The sequence below is a fragment of the Scardinius erythrophthalmus genome (genome assembly GCF_964197995.2).
Source record: "Scardinius erythrophthalmus genome assembly, chromosome: 15".
NCBI classification, from domain to species: domain Eukaryota; kingdom Metazoa; phylum Chordata; class Actinopteri; order Cypriniformes; family Leuciscidae; genus Scardinius; species Scardinius erythrophthalmus.
In genome coordinates this window covers 6,502,377-6,522,103 of record NC_138235.1, presented here as the reverse complement: position 1 = coordinate 6,522,103, position 19,727 = coordinate 6,502,377, and positions in this window count along the sequence as shown.

Below are 19,727 nucleotides of genomic sequence, written 5' to 3'. Positions count from 1 at the left end.
TTTTTAATCAATGAAAGAATTGTGTTGTACAAGGAACAGCAGTTCTAATACATATGTAAGGCCCGCTATATTGGTCCAATCTGCCGGTCCGCCAATACACGGGGAAGGTTATCACGTGCTCTGTCCTCACTCATGCAGAGTATTGGTTGGTTAAATTTACAATACATTTAGTTATGTATTCTCTCGTTTATTTCATCTGACTCCATAAATGAAAGGGTTTTAATGATATCTGTGGATCATTAATCATGAGTGAATGTTTGACTATTCCGTTTAACTCTTCAATGAAAATAATATCAAAGTCAGTTAGAATAATCAAATGTAACAATTTATTATGTCAGGTAAATGTATCATGCCAATTTCATAATCAATTCAAAGATAATCGATACAAAACATCAAATGCTCTGGAATAGAGAGAAGATGCAAACCCAACATTAAGAAATACGTGAGGCTGAGAGATCTATATCTCTCAGCCTCACGGACCGATCTGAAATACAGAAAAGGCCCCGAACTCTCTGCTGCATCTCATTAAATAGTCAGACCTCTTTCACATGGAAACATGTGCTAACAAAAGAAATTTGCATGCAGTGGTCGCACCTTCATGGGGGTGGGTGACCATTTGCTTGAGAGACCACCTTCCTTTGTAAGTCAGTTATCCATAAACTCTTAAAACCTAATTACCTTTTATTTTATCTATCTGGATATGAGATATCTGTACCACTCACTTTGAGACATTTCAAATGACACCAAAAACATAACAGTCAATGATAAGCATTCACATTAAACCATATTCTTGTGTGAGTTCTTAGTAGTTTGCGGAAGTGAGGTCGTATGGGGGAGGTCAAATGGTAATTAGCCCTTTGTCTCAGACCAGGGCCTCAACCAGTATTTTCAGTCTTACAAATACTTTTACCTAATACATTTATCAAAGTTAATTGAGTAGAGCGATCACTGGGAACATACTATAACCTTTGGAACATGAAAAAAGGAGAAATTACAGTAACTTTTTAATAATAATGTACTATACTTACAGTAAGGTATTGGCAGTATTTAACATGTAGTAAGTCAGTCTGATCACTATGAAAGCACTACAACCTTTGGAATATCTAAAAAACACTATAGGTGAATTACTGTAATTTATTTTTAATTAATATTTGTATACTGAACGTACAGTAAGGGAGGTATTGTCAAAATTTCACCTATAGTAAGTCAGTGTGGTCACTAGGAAAGCACTACAGCCTTTGGAATAGGAAAAAATACTTTACTTGAATTACCTTAATTTTTTCTTGAACTTATTTGTTTATTGTACGTACAGTAAAGGAGGTATTGTCAAAATTCCACCTGTAGTAAGTCAGTGTGGTCACTAGGAAAGCACTACAGCCTTTGGAACAGGAAAAAATCCTTTAGGGGAATTACTGTAATTTTTTCTTAAACTTATTTGTTTATTGTACGTACAGTAAAGGAGGTTTTGTCAAAATTCCACCTGGAGTAAGTCAGTCTGGTCACAAGGAAAGCACTACGGCCTTTGGAACATGAAAAAATCCTTTAGGGGAATTACTGTAATTTTTTCTTAAACTTATTTGTTTATTGAACATACAGTAAGGGTGGTATTGTCAAAATTCCACCTGTAGTAAGTGAGTGTGGTCACTAGGAAAGCACTACAGCCTTTGGAACAGGAAAAAATACTTTAGGTGAATTACTGTAATTTTTTCTTGAACTTATTTGTTTATTGAACATACAGTAAGGGAGGTATTGTCAAAATTCCACCTGCAGTAAGTCACTGTGGTCACTAGGAAAGCACTACAGCCTTTGAAACAGGAAAAAAATAGTTTAGGGGAATTACAGTAATTTTTTTGGAAACGTATTCGTTTATTGTACGTACAGTAAGGGAGTTATTGTCCAAATTTCACCTGGAGTAAGTCAGTGTGGTCACTAGGAAAGCACTACAGCCTTTGAAACAGGAAAAAATAGTTTAGGGGAATTACAGTAATTTGTTTGGAAACGTATCAATTTATTGTACGTACAGTAAGGGAGTTATTGTCCAAATTTCACCTGGAGTAAGTCAGTCAGGTCACTAGGAAAGCACTACAGCCTTTGAAACAGGAAAAAATAGTTTAGGGGAATTACAGTAATTTTTTTGGAAACGTATTAGTTTATTGAACGTACAGTAAGGGAGTTATTGTCCAAATTTCACCTGGAGTAAGTCAGTCAGGTCACTAGAAAAGCACTACAGCCTTTGAAACAGGAAAAAATAGTTTAGGGGAATTACAGTAATTTTTTTGGAAACGTATTCGTTTATTGTACGTACAGTAAGGGAGTTATTGTCCAAATTTCACCTGGAGTAAGTCAGTGTGGTCACTAGGAAAGCACTACAGCCTTTGGAACAGGAAAAAATACTTTAGGTGAATTACTGTAATTTTTTCTTGAACTTATTTGTTTATTGAACATACAGTAAGGGAGGTATTGTCAAAATTCCACCTGCAGTAAGTCACTGTGGTCACTAGGAAAGCACTACAGCCTTTGAAACAGGAAAAAAATAGTTTAGGGGAATTACAGTAATTTTTTTGGAAACGTATTCGTTTATTGTACGTACAGTAAGGGAGTTATTGTCCAAATTTCACCTGGAGTAAGTCAGTGTGGTCACTAGGAAAGCACTACAGCCTTTGAAACAGGAAAAAATAGTTTAGGGGAATTACAGTAATTTGTTTGGAAACGTATCAGTTTATTGTACGTACAGTAAGGGAGATATTGTCCAAATTTCACCTGGAGTAAGTCAGTCAGGTCACTAGGAAAGCACTACAGCCTTTGAAACAGGAAAAAATAGTTTAGGGGAATTACAGTAATTTTTTTGGAAACGTATTAGTTTATTGAACGTACAGTAAGGGAGTTATTGTCCAAATTTCACCTGGAGTAAGTCAGTCAGGTCACTAGAAAAGCACTACAGCCTTTGAAACAGGAAAAAATAGTTTAGGGGAATTATAGTAATTTTTTTGGAAACGTATTCGTTTATTGTACGTACAGTAAGGGAGTTATTGTCCAAATTTCACCTGGAGTAAGTCAGTGTGGTCACTAGGAAAGCACTACAGCCTTTGAAACAGGAAAAAATAGTTTAGGGAAATTACAGTAATTTTTTCTTGGACTTATTTGTTTATTGTACGTACAGTAAGGGAGTTATTGTCCAAATTTCACCTGGAGTAAGTCGGTCAGGTCACTAGGAAAGCACTACAGCCTTTGAAACAGGAAAAAATAGTTTAGGGGAATTACAGTAATTTTTCTTGGACTTATTCATTTATTGTACGTACAGTAAGGGAGTTATTGTCAACATTCCACCTGTAGTAAGTCAGTCTGATCACTAGGAAAGTACTACAACCATTGAATATTAATATAAAAACACACTATAGGTGAATTACAGTTTATTACATAAACGTAATAAACACATGTAATAATGTTTATTACATAGATATATTTGATAATTGTACAGCAAGGGAGTTATTGTCCAAATTCTACCTGGAGTAAGTCAGTCTGATCACTAGGAAAGCACTACAGCCTTTGAAACAGGAAAAAATAGTTTTGGGGAATTACAGTAATTTTTTCTTGGACTTATTTGTTTATTGTACGTACAGTAAGGGAGTTATTGTCCAAATTTCACCTGGAGTAAGTCAGTCTGATCACTAGGAAAGCACTACAGCCTTTGAAACAGGAAAAAATAGTTTAGGGGAATTACAGTAATTTTTTTGGAAACGTATTCGTTTATTGTACGTACAGTAAGGGATTATTGTCCAAATTTCACCTGGAGTAATCAGTCTGGTCTGTAGGAAAGTACTACAGCCTTTGGAACACGAAAAAATACTTAGGGTAAATTACAGTAATTTTTAAAAAAACATATTTGTCAACTGTATGTACAGTAAGGGACTTTTTGTCAAAATTTCACCTGTAGTAAGTCAGTGTGGTCACTAGGAACATGCTACAACCTTCGGATAGTAAAAATTCCCTTTGGTGAATTAATGTAATTTTATTCAAAAAATATTTATGTACATTATGTAAAGTGAGGCAGGTTTCCTAAATACAATCATTATAATGCATTTTTTATTGTTGCTAAAGTACAATCAATAGCATTAGAACACATAATGTGAGAGAGATTTGCTGGTACATCTGTACTTTGCAAAAATGTAGTTGTCTGTTTGCACACAATGGAAAAAAATAGACCTTTTTAGACGGTCCCTATCTTCTTTACCACGCACATTGAATGTTCAGTGAACAGTCGCAACTTTGTATGCCATTAAAACAATATTTGCCCGTTTTGATTGATTGTGGAGAGTGTTGTAGTTCACCATCTTTGTCCTAAAGATCATGTAGCTGCTTTTATTTAGCAAAAATGTGCTTTATTGCGCTTGTTATTGAGACGTGAAAGTGCGAATGTGCGAATATAAAACCAACTTTACTTAAGTGTTTTACGTCGTGTGCCGATGACAGTGACTGTGCCAACAATGAGAAATGCTGCAACAATGGATGTGGACTTCAGTGTATGGCTCCAGATACAGGTATATTATATTATATTATATTATATTATATTATATTATATTATATTATATTATATTATATTATACTATATTATATTATATTATATTATATGGCTAAAAAGTGGCCCTGGACTTTCTGGCACAGAGCGGCCCACCACAACCGGTCCACAACAAATCACACCATAAACCCAGCCATGCTCATTATGCACAGAGCAATTTTTAACAGCACTTACTAACATAAAATATAACACAATACAGAAATATAAATGCTATTTATTTATTTTTAATTGAAATGCTTATCATTAACACTAATGAATAATGATTAATAAATTTGTCTTTCCTGGTGTATATTAGGGCTGTCACCTTTTATTCGATATTCAAATATGCATTTGAACATGACGTGAAATATCCGTAATCGAACTATAAATAAACTATTAGGTTTTAAGTGTCTGCAGCGCACTGCAGATGTGGGATCTGCAGAAGCGGACTCTGAATGGCATTACATATTAGGCTATTTACACAGACTGTTAATGCAGAGGAGCCATGGATGCGTTTACACTGCAATTACAATTGCATAAATAATGTTATGAGATGTTTTAAATATAACATTTTGCATATAGAAATATGAAAGGATGGAAGCAATGAAATGATACGTTTGGCGGCAAGTCACTGTCTTAATGAGCGAGTTTAATCAATCGTTCATTCAGCCTTTCTACAGCCTATCTACAGCATATGGGGAACAAGCCACTCAGCAAACCCAGAGATGCTGCTGGGGAGTATGGACTCGCCTTTGTGTAGAAATGACGATTTATCAGCAGAACTGACATCGGACAGGAGTTATCACATCCTGACGTCTAAGTTATTAATTCCCTGCATGACCTGTACAGGCACGTCCACAAACCTCTTGTGTATTGTTTGGTCACACACAAGTTGTTACTGTGGCCTATAAGCTTCAGCACTGCCTCTCTGAGCTCGCTTGCTATGCCTGAGGTAAAACACGCCCCCCTCATTAGCATACAGAGGAATAAATGTAGAAATAAATATATGTGTAAATAAATAAATGTAGACATAAATGCATTCATGCTTAAATAAATGTGAAAATAAATAAGTGGAAATAAATAAATGAAAAAATAAATAAATGTGGAAAAAAATACAATTATACATAAATAAGGAAATAAAAGTATAAATACTCATTTATTTGTTTTACATTTATTTGTAGATTTATTTATTTATTATTATGTCAGGTCTGGCATTCCATTGTATTCAAAACGCAGTATAGCCTCGTCAGGAAAAGGTGCATATAACTGGGTTGTTGAATGCTTGAATATGTTTGGTCGACAAACGATAAGGTGTGCAATTATTTTCAAATGATTTCAGTTATTTCAAAGGTCCTTACAGCCTACAACAGCAAAAGAACCAAAACCCATGACGACACTGACTAAGCAAATATATATAGTAAACAATAACAACAAATTATTTCCATGTTTTCTAAACAGTGATAAGCGGAATAGCTAATTGACTCGGGTCCGATCCGTTGAATTAGAAGAAAATAATGCACATTCGCGTCGTGACTGCATTACAACTTGGGATGTGCATTATTTTCTAATAATTTGACGGCCCGTTGTCAATTGTTCCTTACTTAATAAATGCTTTAGAAGTATTTTTCATTGTCAGTTCATGTTAACTAATGGAGTAAACTATTGTTAACTTATAGATTGTAAAGTGTTGCCATATATTTTATTAATTATATAAATGTTTGGGTCAATAATAATAATAATAATGGCTTTTAGAATGGCTTTACAAAATTAATAAAGATGATGAATAATACATAGAATGTAATTCACTCTGTAAAGGGGGTCGCACACTGGATGAGAAGCGCAGCGAGTTGTCTAGGACAACTCGAGGTATCGCACACCGGACGCAAAATTAAGATAATATGTGTCTATGTTATGATTGTACTGTAGCCTACAATTAAATACAATCGTTGCTAAGTCTGCAGTCTTCACTTTACCTCAGAGTGTCCGTTAACTGAATGAATTAAGAATCTCACCTGAAAATCTGGTAACATCAACAATTTTCATTCAAACAGCTGATTCCTGTAAATGAATGCAAAATTAAATGTATATTGCAGCACAGGGTGAAGTCAGTATATACCATAGACAGTATAAGAAAGGGTATATACATTGACGATGATTTGAACTATGTAAATGGCGTGACACGATTTTGAACAAGGTCCTGAGCCATTGGTGGGTGCCGAGGACAGACGCCGAATGATGCCGCCGGTGTGTGTAGGCTACACTCATAGAGAATGTGTTCAAATTTTAAAGACGCGTCGCGCAGCGCTTCTCGTCCGGTGTGCGACCCACTCGAGTAAAACTAGCTATTCATGCCTTGAGTGCTGTACATCTGATGTCACTAAATGGCCAGACTAAATCTGAATCTCTATCCATATAGGCTATATACCCTACTGAAGGGAATCCAGTGTGTGCCGAAAACTGTTCCCATGATGGTCAGTCCCTGCCGGATCATGCATGCAGTGAAACTGCTGATTTAACCACCAGAAAGAGTTGTGAGAATGATTTAGCATAGTACATACTTTGTTTTACTTGAATCATTTCAATGCTTAATTTTTGTCTCTCTTCTCTTGCATGCTTAATATTTTTATGCTTTTGAGAAAAAAACAAAATTTTAGCCAAAATTAGTGTGTTGAAATAACGGAAGCATATGGACATGGCTAGACGGCTAATTCAAAATAATAACCCCATGACCTAAGTAACAAGCTGAAGTAATAAAAAAAAAAAAAGCTAATTTGCTTTGCCAGGTGTGTTTCTGAATTGCACATATGTAGAACTAATCATATTAGAGAAAGATGATGTAATGAGTCATGTTACCTTTGCCATGTACCTATCCTATATAAACTGTTGTATTCTTTTTGCCGGTGGGATTCTATGTGATTGATATGAGGTCCTCTCTGCCGTGAATAAAGCATATTCAAAGGCATCATTTGGAGTCTTTCTAATCACTGCTGTGTCTCAGGCTAGACATTAGATATCTTACTTCTATTCTCAAGTGATAGTGCTGAAGTGGAACAAGTGGAGAGACGTCTAGTAGACTACAAATTTGCAGGTGTCTAAAAGGAGACCCATACATATTGATCAGTGGTACTTTTAGATTAAGAACCAGTGAGTTACTACAAATGCAGAAGTTCTTTCACATACAGTACACTGTTAGACCTTACCGTTTTTTTTACAGTAAAATACTGGCAACACTGTTGCCAGTAAAATACTGTTAATTGTACAGTTCTTTACTGTAATCTAGTTTGTTTCTGTAAAAATGCACTAAATTATAGTTAACTAATTACACTTGCAGAAACCAACTGCCTTAAATTGACCAACTGTCATTTAAATGTATTAACTAAACTTTATAATGCATTAATAATGTGAGCAAAGTTACTATTACTGTGAACTTCTTTCATTTGAGACCACTAAAAAACTATTGTACATAAAAAGATTTCCACTGGATCAGCAACTACACAGTCACCGCCTGTTAAATAAAACAACATGCAGCAAATCATCAATGTTTGTAGATCTTCTCCTGGACTGAAGCACAGGCTCTACTCTTCTGCACAATGGTGACCCCAAATTTTTTTTTTTACAGTAAACTACTGGCAACAGTGTTGCCAGTATAAACCTGTTTCATAACTTACAGTTTATTACTGTTAAAATACATTTTGTGGGTGTGTCTTTTTTATCTTACACAGTTAACCCTTTCAACCCCTCAGGGAAATCCACACTACGAGTAAAAAGTAACGATGCAGTGAGATAATTAAGGAAATATGTAAGTGATTGTAAGCAGAATCACTGAAGAAAAGAGAAACACAAGAACAGAAAATAGAGAAACACAATAACTACGACTGACTTCCAGCCATTACACATTATTTCACTTATTATTAACCAGTATGACTTTATTTCTGTCATACAGAAGTTGTTATTGAGATGTTTAATTGAAAATGTTTGATTTGAAGTTACCATTATAGAGATCAGTGGTTGCTTTAGTTGGCATGCTGATTCTAAAACATTAGTTTTTCTTTTGCTGCTTGAGCTGTGTTTTTGCAAGTCACACTTGTGCACACACAGTTTATGAATGACTGCCGTTATAATGATTATGATGACAAAATCATCATATTGCCTGTTCATTCACTAAGGAATTCATTCTCACTTATTTAGAGTTTAATCCTCAATCAAAAGTGTTACATTACCACCACTGTGAAAACGCAGCAATAAGATACAATGACTCTCTTTTTTTAACACATGATGCATAAGCAGAGAAACAGAGCTACACTGTGTTTTAAATACACCGAGATATCACAATTTAGCACATGAATCTCAACAATGGTGGCAATATTTCTTTTTTATTATTAGTATTATTCATGCAGCAGTGCATGCTGGGAGTTTTATATTATCCTGGAACCCAGCATGCATTGCGACATGAAACTTTTCACCATTGCTGAGATTTATATGCTGATTGTTGATATCTGTGTGTGTCTGAGTTAAGCAGGAGTAAAATTAAATTGAATGCACTATATGATTACAATATTCTTCAGAAGACCTGATTACAGAAATATTGATTTCACTTTGTAGATTCACAAATATATGCTAAATATGAGATAACTATAATTTCAATGACTATAGACAGGAAAAATCTGAAAATCAGGCATGTCCAGGATGATTGTGACATCATCACAAAAAATAAAAACACCTGATCATCTTCCTCTTGACTTTTTCTTGCCATAACAAATGTGTTTTATAAACTCACCGTTACAGCAGTCAGAGAGAGATGAAAGATAAGAAGTCCAGGGACAAGAGACCAACTAAAGCAAATACTGATCTCCATCATGGTGACAACAAATTTTATTAATAACTAAATCTCTGTTAATTCTCAACAAGAACTTTTGTACATGTATGAAAGAAATAATTGTAAACTGGTTTGTAAACTGGTTTCACACTCAGTGTTGCTGGAAGTCAGTTGTAGTTTTTTTGTTTCTCTTTTTCCTGTTCTTGTTTCTCTGTCCTTCAGTGATTCTGCTTATCAGTGTTCATCAGTGTCTCAATTCACTCACTTCTTTTCATTCAAGTGGACTATATTAGTGAACTAATGTAGGGAATAGTGAATGAGGGTATAGGGTGTGATTGGGAAAACAGCCTCTGAGTGTCGACTTTGAGCGCTGTTAATTCACAGTATATTCCTGTAGGCTAGTTTTATTTTCTACGGTATATTACTGTTTTAATGGAAAATGGTATAATATTGTCAGAATTTTACAGCAAGGGTTAACAGTGTAATTCAAACAGAATGGCAAAGTTTGAGTGGGATGAAAAACATTACATTCTTCCTCAAAATGCTGAAAACCGTTTTCAACACGTTATGGGTTTCCAGTCAGTTTATTATGGGAAAGTTAACCAGTGTTAAAGAGCTGCTTCAGTCTCCAGTGTGGTGGTCTTTATGGGGTCAGCCCACAGGCAAATGCACGAAAATGTCCTTCAAAACACATATTTGAATATCAGTACATTACAGAAAGTGGAAAATACTTGCCACATTCTTAGACATCTATTTTCAGTTGGATTGTAGTGTCTGTGTTTCTGTGACACTTGGTCACGCTCTCAAAGAGGTGGTGTAAACTGAGACGACTTAACATCATGCTCTTCCATGTATATTTATCCCAGATGCTCGAACCATGCAGTTCCTGTGAGAAACGTTCACGTTCAAACTATGGTTTTCTAAAAACACTGCAGAAAAAAGTCTTTGCTTATGTGACTCACAAAACAAAACAAAAAAGTAGCCAATCTGTGTTTGTGACTCACAAAACAAAACATAAAAAGGTGGCTAATCCATCTTTCTTGGAAGCTCATTTGTTCAACAGATGTTCAGAACAGTCACTTGGCATCGAGTCCTTCCAGGGCTGAAAAGCATCTTTAAACTAGCAGATGCCGTTTTAGAGTCATTATTCTCTCAGCTGCCTGCCTATAAATTAGGCGACATCTATGCATTTACATCTATTAGGTGGCATCTTACCCATGCATTTACATTTTAATAATGGAAAGTGACCACTCCAGGGCGATCTACTACTGTGTTGTCAATGCCGGCCCGAGCCTTTTTGGGGGCCCTAAGCAGAATTTGATTTGGGGGCCCCCTCCCACCACGCGGAGTCACCTGTGCTTGACGATTATTGACACAAATGTCACGCCATAATGTTACATTATAAATTAATACAATGAGGTTATGTATTAATACAAAATAAATACTTAATAAAAAATAGATGCTTAAATAAAAATGTCTTTTTATTTAAAAAAGTTATTTAAAAAATAAATAATAATAATCGTGTTATCTTTTACTAACTCTTTGAATATTCCAGCATTGCAATCTTGACATCGCAGCCTGTTCATTATAGCCGTATTAAAATCTAATAATAAAATAGTCAACCTAACATATAAAAATTACACTGCTCTGTTTTAATAGTCAGTAGTACAATTTGTACCATTCACAGTAAGCACCGCTCCACTATGATGTTTCCAAGCACTTTTCAGGGCTCCAGACTAACTTTTCCACTGGTTGCACTGGTGCTACCAACTTTCTCAGTTGTTCGCACCAGCACATGATTTGGTCGCACCAAATTGTTTTTGTTTTTTTACAACATGGAATTAATCAATGCATGCTGATGAATAGTTGTCCTAATCTGTGTACCCTAGTTTTGCACTGATGTAAAAAGACTGACAGTGACACAAGACCTCATGTTGGCAAAATGTTTTAATCTTTTAAATGAAAACCATTAAAAATAACTATCAAAAAAACACCACGTATGTTTTTTAATGTTTGATTGTATTTTATTTAGTACTGTCAAGCGATTATAACAATTAACTAGCCTATTCGCGATTAATCACACTTAACATTAAAGTTTTTAATATATTTTTATATTGTAATAATTTCACATTTAATCTCCAAATGAATATAGAAACAACATAAAGCATATTTTAAATATTTGATCTATTAGGTAGGAAATATACATAAACTGAATAAAGTTACCAAACACCTCTCAGTCTTTACTGTAATTTACTCGGATTTTTTCTTTGATTTGATTTTTTTTTATATTAATGTTTTACAGAAGCGGGTTTATTAGGCTGCTGTCGCTTTAAGATCTGATGCATACAAAGCATCCGATGTTGTCACAACTCTTTGCGTTCATTTAACACTTTTTAACTAATTTAATACTGTGCTTATGAGGATACTCGACAAAGTGAACATTTTGGCATACTTTTGTGTGTTTTTGTCCGTTCAAGCGTGAACGAGAACTCAATGCGGCTGCGCGCTGTCTGAAGTGGCATTCTGTGCGCATGAGTCCTGTCTGTGTGTGTGTGTGTGTGTGTGTGTGTGTGTGTGTGTGTGTGTGTGTGTGTGTGTGTGTGTGTGTGTGTGTGTGTGTGTGTGTGTGTGTGTGTGTGTGTGTGTGTGTGTGTGTGTGTGTGTGTGTGTGTGTGTGTGTGTGTGTGTGTGTGTGTGTCACACAGAGAGATTTACAGACAGTGCGCCGCCAGTACAGATTTAAGTTCTTATTTTTGCCGCGCTTGAATTGTTTATTAGCACTTGAATGAATGATAGCGTGATAAAATACTATAGAGCAGCCAATGGATGAAAGAAAAAATCTGATGCTGCATTAATTGCGTTAAATATTTTTAACGCGTTTAACTGAAAAAATGAATCGCAAGTGTAAGAAGTTGCCCTTGGTGGGGATAGAACCAGGGTCTCTGGTGCTCTAAGTGTGAGTGGTTACTCACTGAGCTAAATCCCCCTTAGTTAAACCCAATTGCAGAATATAAAAAGAGCCAGGAGACTTGAGTCTTCAAAAATAAAAGTAAACTTTACTTGAGAAACAAAAGATACAAAATACAAATAAACTAGGAGAGCCGAGCTTCCATTAAACAGAGAAAACAAAAACAGACACGAGGGTCCAAAATATACAACAAGTGATACACTTAACTCGAAGACAGGCAGCAGGACACACTGGATGAATGGCTCAAGACTGAACACAGTGACAGGGAACAAACAGACTTATAAAGGGTCAAACACAGGTGTGGGAAATCAGGATTGATGAGAAGGATTTAATACATGGTTAGCAGTGTTGCCAGATTAGAAATGTCGAAGTATCGTACCAAAACCTCAAAATTATCGTTTTTTGAGAAAAATTATTAATAATTATATATTAAATTTTATTTTTCAAATAATTTTACAGCCAATTTAAACAAGCTGTGATAAAGCTTGTTTAAAGCTCGCTCACACTAACTGGAGGAAGTCTGGCTACTTAACTTTTTTTTTGCCAAAGTGCAAAAGATATGCCGACAGTCCACATTTTGAACTAGACCATAATTAAACTATGATACAGAGAGAAAAAAGTGCACAATTAACACTAGAAAGATTCAAATTCAATCTCTTAAGTCGCTGTCATCATCGACCACATCCACTTGTGCTGTGTTGGCAGATTTTGTTGGTTGGGGAATCCTTTTACGGTACAGATTGGATGCCGAACTGAACTGTCTTCTTCGGCAAAACTGTAGTAGTGTAGTGTTGACGTGCGGTCGACACCGTGTGGTGCCTGTGTGTGTGTGTGTGTATACATGCTTGCGTGCAGGCAGGCGAGCCTGTGAAATAATTCGGGGTCAGAGAGAGAAGCGTTAGGATGTGTGTTTGGAGGACGAACGACTGAAAACTCTGAAACTATCGTACATTATGGGATTTTTTTCATTATTGATTGTACATCGTACAGAGGTCAAAATTATCGTACAAATACGATAATTATCGTACATCTGGCAACACTGATGGTTAGGGGTAATGGCGCCTCCTTCAGGAGTGGAGAGTCTAGTGTCAATTATAGTCAAGCACCATCCACAGTTCTGGAGGGAGCATGATATGGAGAGCTCAAGAAGAGTGACCCCTACTGGCCAGGATGAAAATGCGCTCTGGAGACAAGACCATTACAGGAGGCCATCCCCTAAGAACGGCTCCTGACGTTCCCTAGATGGTCTCTTTGGGCTTGGTGAAACTCTGAGATGAGAGCCGGATCCAAGATATCCCGAGCTGGAACCCAGGTCCGCTCCTCCGGGCCATAACCCTCCCAGTCTACCAAGTATTGCACCCTTCCGCGTATCTGGCGGCAATTCAGCAGCCTGCGGACCGTGTAAGCTGGCTGTCCATCAATCATGCGGGGAGCTGGGGCAGACTTCCTGGCTGGAGACAAAGTGGAACAAACAACTGGTTTTAATCGAGAAACATGGAAAGTGGGGTGAATCTTCATAGACCTGGGCAGAATGAGTCGAAAGGAAACCGGGTTAATCTTTCTGAGGATCTTAAAGGGGCCGATGTATCGTGGAGCCAGCTTACGGGATTCCACCCATAGGGGAAGATCTCGAGTAGAGAGCCACACTCTTTGTCCAGGGCGGAACGTGGGTCCTGCCCTCCGGCGGAAAAGTGTCCATTTTTGAGATGAACACGGGATGGACTAGACTCAAAGGACCAATCGTCAGGTGAATGTGGGCTACCTGTTCGAGCCGGATGTCATGTTGACTGTATGACTGTACGTTCAGTTCACAAGTTTGAGGTGTAAGAGTTTGATCTTGTCTCTTAGCTTCAGATTGGAGTCTTTTGAAAAGTTCATTTGAGATCACCGTAATGTCTGATCCTGTGTCGATCAGGGCTTCCATGCTCACTTCCTCTTCCAACGTGATGTTCAGGTAGAGTTTTTGGGCCACCCCCTTTTTGATTAGGTTGCCCAGGAATGTTGGCATGGCAGGTGTGACCGTCGATGGGTGGTTAGGACCGGTCTCGTGTGGCTTGCTGTGGAGGCAGTTAGACAGAACAGTGTTTCCTGGTACCTTGGTATTTTGGTGCTTGGTGTGAGGAAGTGTGTCGTCTCGTTCAGGGTGTGCAGCTGTCAGCTGTGGAGCTTTGGTGATGCTGTCACCTTGTGATGTGACAGTTAGCTCTGTGGTCTGTGGATGACAAGCAGTGTTCGGGGTGCTTGGCTCAGTCAGATGGCGGTCAGACGGTTTGGTTTCAGTTCTTATGCTTAGGCATAAGATGTCTGGCTCGTCCTTCTTGTCTTTCTTGCGACGTTTCTGGTGCAGACGCTCTTTCAGCACCCTTAGGATCTCTGCTGTTTCAGACGTGGCTGCAGTGTGGTTATGTGATGTGAGCTCAGGCTTGAGCTTACCAGTGTCGTGTCGAGAGTGGTTCCACTCTCTGTCGGGGCTTGTCTGAAGGGGTCCTCCCCCTTTTGCTGCTGACAGGTGTTCTTGAAAGCTGGCTGGTGATGTCTTGAGCCGTGGGCTTACATCTCCCTTTTCAGCTCTGGGTTCTTGGCTGAAAGGTGCGGACCAGCTGGTCAGGGGAAACTCTGTGATGTGCGTTTCTCCGTTCCAGCCACTCTGCAGTCTGTAAGAATGTCTCAGTTCTGCATGAACAGTGTCAAGTTCATCTTGGAGCTCGTCTCTCTGCAGAGTAAGCTCGCCGATTTTAGCTCGGGCCGTTTGCAAATGTTTTTCACAGGCCCTGGCTTTTGCTTCTGCTTCTTTTAGTTCAGTCTCGGCTCTCTCTAGGAGAGCGTCACTTTGTTGGAGTTTTTCGTCGAGTTCTTTTCTGGTTTCTCTCTCCAACTGTTCTCTTTGGTCTGTGTCGAGGCGCAGATCTTGCAGGGCATTTCGAAGTCTTTCTACTTCTTTCTGTAGTTCTGGATCTGTGGCGTCCTCTTTCTCGCGCTGGTTCTGGGTCTCGAGGAGGAGCTGATCTAGACGACTCTGGGTTCGAGCCTGGTCTTTCCGGGCCTCCTTCACTTGAAGCTGTAGCGCTGCTGCTTTCTGCTCCAGGTCGATGTTGCGCCGTTCACTGAGCCTCGCCTGGACGACGAAGTTGTGGGTGACGCTGCTGACGATCCTGGCCCAGTCTTTGTAGTTGTAGCTTTGGGTAGGATCGTGTGTTATCAGCTCGTCTAGCTTGGTGTCCAGTTGCGTTTGGCTCAGATGCTGCAGGTCACTGGCGTCCTTGGGCAGGAAGGGGGTAGTCATTGCTTTCAAGCATGTCGAGAGATTGCCCCCGTGGACTGCTGGACTGGATGAATGGGACATCCTGGCTCACTGTAGGTGAGAGAAGCACAGCACACACAAAAAGAGACCAATGCAAGTTCGTTCTAAGGTTAACGAGCTATACTCATACGGGCTATGCCGTTTATGAGAATTTTGGGGCTAACTGATGCACAGTTAGACAGTTCCAATTAACTTGGGTCGACAAAGGACCTGAACTATAGATTTTGGCAGGCAGTAGCCTGGTGGGTCACGTGGTGACACCGGCTCTTATTCAGCTTTACTTGGTGGCTCTTAAAGGTTACTGTCTCTAAGTGAAATGAAAGAAACAAATCACAACAGAACAAGGGATAGAAAAGACTAAGGTAAACAAAACACTAGTGATGACTAGGTCTGAAATTAAATAAACAGTATAGTAACACAGAATGTGTTCAAGAGGATAAAGAGACCTAAGCTATTACCACTGCTAGGGTTTAAGATAGGCCAACAGGTGAGTGGGGGCTTTTGGGGGGTAGGAAACCTACGAAGATGGTATGGCTTAGAGAAGAGAGAAAGGTGGGCCAAACATCTACAATGTACCCAGGGGGATATCTAATATTCTGTGGCTTATAGTAAGTGGAATGGGTTTTACTGAATTTAGTTTACCTGCGGTGAATTGAGGCCACTCAGGTGGAAACCAGTGGCTCGGTCAACCTCTCCGACGGTTCTCCAACACTTGACCGCAGTGCTCTCGGGCAACCTCGTCTCTCGGTACCACGGTGTGCCCACTCAAACCACTTGCGACTTTAAACACAAAGTGGCAACGCCAAGGTGTCAATCATCAGACGGCACGGAAAGATTGAGTTTTCCTCGGAACTCTCCTTTCGGAGTGGTCCTTTCAGCAGACCCCAGTTCGAGTGATTGTCTCAAAATTGCCCTGTGTGTCGCTGACGTTGACTTAACCTTTTGGCGGGCCAAATTGCTGATGTCGGGGTGGCGTGCCACAACCGGAGGTACGAGATTCGGAAGAGTCCGAGACACACAGCCAGTGCCAGGTAGCGTCGGACAGATGACCTCACTCGCGGAAACCAACCCGAGATGACTGCAACTCACCACAGTGCTCTAGTGAATGCCACCTATAAATACACAAAAGGATAAACAAGTGAAACTTAAAGTGAATTAAGGCTAGTTTGTTTAAACCAAATGGATTAATTATTTATGTGGCAATAAGAGTCAAAGGTTTTACTAAATAATTATAACAAAAGGAGATTATGATAACGTTACTTATCAAAATGACCTAACCCAAAAGAGAGAAGGAAAAGAATAACAGTAGAAATAAAATGATAGAAGAAAAATTTTTTTTTTAAAATAAAATCAAAATAAAAATGACAGGATGAACCCAGGAGAAGACGCAGGCTGCAGTAGTGGGTTTTCACCACAAGGGGGCGTGCTCCCTCTCTGTGCTCAACCTGGCAAACAGAAAACTTAATTCAAATCAAAAATTCAAAACTTGTTTAAATTAATATTTAAAATAAGCATGTAAGGAAATGTAAAAATCTGAATATCTTATAATAATCCAGATACACTGAAGTATCAGTCCTATTTATAAAAATAATCAGGAGAGAAAGCCGATATAAAAGTGAAAGGAGGAAAATAGTGATGCCGACTTAGTATCAACAAGGCCACACGATGGTGCTGTTTCCTCCAAGTGGATATCAGTGGGTGAATACACAACTCAATTTAAATTTAAAATAGTTTAAATCAAATTTGAATGAGCATGTAAAGAACATGTAAAAGGAAAACTCAGAATAATATCCCATAATAATTAATGGTAACAGTGAAGTCTCATCAATAATTATTAAGATAATCAAAAGAGAAAAGTGGAAGTAAACAATTCCGGACAGGATTTGTAAAGAGAGAAAAGAGAGCTGAGTGGACCGACCTAGCGGGAGGCGGCCACTAGGTGCCGTTGTTTCCTCTAAGGGAATGGCTGAGATTTAATCAGAGTTTTAATCCAAATCTTGTTTGAACCAAACTCAGAGTAAATGTATCAGTCCAAAAGCAGGAAAATTGTCTAACACAAAATAATAATCGCACGAGCAAAGCTATAAATGCGAATAGTTATTTAGAGTTTAAACATTAATTCACAGGGAAATGAATTCAGCCGTAAAGAGAGCGTTATCTGATAACTGGCCACGAGATGGCGTTGTTGCGCTCATGCAGGCGGAAATCAGGGGGGCAAAGGGGTAATTTGAGGCTGCTAACCACTTACGCCCTCTGGCGTTTAGTAAATGGAATTACACAACTTCAATGTGATTCAAACGCTAAGAGCTTTTCAGCTCGCGTCACGCGCTGATTTCTGCAACACTCACAAATAGGACAGAGGTCTCGGCGGACCTTTTGGTGCTATTAATACTGCACAAGAAAGTATGGCGGGGTTTCTTCACCGCAAATACTCAAATGTGGGCAACAGGAATTTTCCGTCTGTTGCTAGACTCCCATATTACACATTTATCAAAATAGCACTTATGATGTGTATTTAGGTTTTCGATTGATTAGCTAGGTCAATGTTAACCAGAAGTTTACCGTTTTGTTGAATATCACTGGACTAACCACGAATTCAATAACGATATAGCATGCATGCAAGGCCTATGTTTAATAAGGAATCTCGCTTAGAAAACATATTTATTAATACCGGTAGTACGCACGTGAGAATTCTTCGTTCACAGCGATTTAAAACAAATATTAGAAATGTATCAACTGCAGAGATATTTCTTCATCTCTTAACAGGACATTTGTAATATTAAATACTGCAGTGTACGTAGCATTTAACAGTGCTAAAATCGTCTAGGCATATTTTAGCAACTTGTTAAAATGTACGTTAGGCCTACTGACTTCGGCTTTTTGCCTTGGACAGTTAGGAGTGAGTTCGCGTTAGCGACTTAACTCACAAATTCATAATTTCATAATGCGCAAAAATTATTAATAACCATATAAACAGACTGAAACTGAATATTGCCCATAACAAAGTTTGAAATGCCCCGCATCCGTTCCACCAAACTGTAAAAACAATGGGTAATACATTAATATTAATATTAGCTCAAATGATCTATAGGGAATTTTAATAATTAATCATGAATATGATTAATATGTTGTATGTTACAGTTACATTAATTTATCGCAGCTGAACTAGATTGATATATGAACGATTACCATAACGGGTTATGGTTCGTCATTAATACATCAATTGTTCTTATTTCAGCTCGAAGTTATGGGATAACTTTAATGGAATTAATTTAGTTATCAAACAATCTGTTTGTCCAGCAAACATACGTAAGATTAACTTAACTCTCAAGGAAAATTATCCTTCTTACAAACACGAGAAAGAGTATCTTCCAGGCCTTGAAAAGACACTCGGTGTTTGTAGACTAAAATTAGGTTACTTAAATCGTAGCCTACCAAGATAAAGCATATAGCTAAGATCGAACATTTCAGGGACTAAGTAACATGGGCAATTAAATCAGAGTCAGTCAAGGGCATATGGAATTTAATAATTGGACCAATACATCGAACTAAGGAATATATCAAACTACACAATACACACGGATGTCTATGTACATAAAATACAGTTAAACAATACAAGATAACGAATAACAGTGAGAGAGAATAAAATGATCAGAGTTAGAAAAATATAGAATGCCAGAAAAGGATTAAGAGAGAGTGGATGAGAGAGAGAGAGAGAGAAGGATGGGGGACGAGATCGGAAGTGAAAGCAAAAATCTGCGATCAGCGATCACAGTTGGCTATGGCAAAATCACAGACAGTAACCCTTAAGACACAACAAAGAAATCACATCATAAGTTCAATTCAATAATCGATACCTGCATGGCATATGGTTCTCTTTGTATGAGGTGTGTAGGACCGCAGGGTTCTGTGTGTCTTTAAAAGCAGCGCGAGTCGTCTGAGGGGAGGCGTGCGCGTGCGAGCGCGGGAGCTTCAAAGAGTCTCTTTCTTTGTAGTGAAGTTGCCGGGAATGATTCAGGCTAAGTTCATTCAGCTCGTGAATGAACAGAGGCGAAGAGGAAAACGAAACTAGACTATAGAAAAACAT